A 2,105-nucleotide genomic window follows, 5' to 3' on the forward strand; every position below is an offset into this window, starting at 1 on the left:
CAAGGTGAGACCCCTGTCATGTGTGGGATAAATCAACTCTGTTAATACGTTTTTAAGCTCATTTTAGGACTTAAAGAGAGAGAGAGAAGACACAAGCGGGCCGCACGAGAGGAAAAGGTGGGTAGGAAAGTTGAAACATCGTGGGTCAACAGTGATGTTTACATGCCACCTGTATCGTTGGTAACGTCAATCCTACTGAGATGAACTGAAAACACAAATATAAGCCTATTCATAACTTATGTGGCCCCACAAATATTTCAACTGTAGACGTTTAATTCTCACGTTTTCAGAACACTTGAGTATTGGATCGGGCTCATTTTTGAGGCCATGTCTAAAATGATCTCAAAAAACGTATGAACAGTGTGTATTTGTCAAAAACATAACAGTGGGCCCCAGATAGGTTTCTGGTGAGGAACTTCATGCTTAAGGCTTTTCGCAGTAAATCCGCGCCCTGAATGTATACCTTTTTCGTAAACGGATTGGCTACTCCCCCGGCCACCAGCCCCGCGGCTGGTGGTCGGTGCTCCGTGGGCCCTACCATGATGTATGTGTTTCATCCATTCCGTTCATCCATTTTTTAAGATCATTTTAGGCTTTAACCCAAAAAGTAGAAGGATATAAATATCAGATGGGGCCCATAGAGCACCGACCACCAGCCATTGGCTGGTGTCAGGGGGAGTCGCCAATCCGTTCACACCTTTTTCGGGCAGTTGGTGTATCAATGGGCCGGGTCGGACCTACCAAAATCAGAATTTGAATAGAAACGGCCCGACGGACGGGGCCCAAACAATTAAAAATCCGGGCCGACCCCAGACCTAGTCCCGGTCCGTTGACAGCGGGGGCTTACTCTGCAAGAGTACATAGAGATGGTTCGTTCGGGGGCACTTAAAATTGTACATGTGGCATAAATTAAATCAATCTAAACCGTCCAATATGCAAGAACCACTACTGATGCATTTTCAAATCAAAATCAGTTATATCACATTCCCCTAAGCTCTGATTGATGAGCATTTTCGAACCGGTAGCTAATTTTCATTTCAACCGTCCATCAAATGTACCCCAATCTTCCTCTGAGAAAATCGCTTAACCATGCCAAGTGATTTTCCACTTCTTTTCATCTGATATTATGTTGGGAAAGACATATATCCATAATTATAAGAAATGAAGAGCCAAGATTCTGTCAGTTATCTACCGTAGATGCTTTCACTGTTAGCGATCTACACCGTTCATCATGGTTGAATTACAGTGACAAAGAAAGCATCGATTACGCAATCCTGATAGCCTATGGTGGGCCTTGCTCGCTTAAAAGATCTAATCGTTTCTTACGTAGCTTAGTTGGGGAGCACCAAATTAGGTACACCTGCATGGTACCAGCCTTTTTGTGGAAATCTTCCGTATCATATACTCGCAGCTGTGTCTTCACGCGCCAAAAAAAAAAGAGCTCACCATCTTGCCTACGTGGCACATGCATGCGAGATCCCTAACATTCTTCAGGTGGGCCCCCCATGGATTTCTTAGCCTAAGAATAATCTCTTAATATAGACCGTTGGTTACCATTTTTCCTCACACGATCCATCTATCCTGTAAATATATAGCTCAACTGATGAGTGATCCGGCTGGATTTTGGGGTACAGGACAATTATCACGTGGACAGCATGATGAATGGACGAGATCTTTTAAAACATGGCCCCACTTCGTGGAATGGTGGGCTGCATGCACGGCTGCGAGTCGCGTTTTTAATCCTTGCAAAATGGAGGCTTGCGAAGCCCACATGCGGCCGTACACGTGGCTTCAGGAATCAAACTGGCGCGCGTGTGGGACATCAAAACCGTTCATCAGGAGGGACACGATGCGTAGATGACCACACTAACAATCAGGCATACGTGGAACACCTGCACCTTCCCCAAACGACCCAATACTTCCAAAATCGTGTGCACATATACACGTGTGGATCTAGACCGTGGATCTCAATTCATGCACGGCCTGGATCACGCATCCACGCTTCCACACGTGTCACATGACACGTGCCATGATGATACTTGTGGCACCGTGCATGTAGACGGCTTGAAAAAACTGCCAATGAACCACCTCGTGTCTGTTGGAAG

Source organism: Magnolia sinica, chromosome 17, assembly GCF_029962835.1.
Source record: "Magnolia sinica isolate HGM2019 chromosome 17, MsV1, whole genome shotgun sequence".
NCBI lineage: Eukaryota > Viridiplantae > Streptophyta > Magnoliopsida > Magnoliales > Magnoliaceae > Magnolia > Magnolia sinica.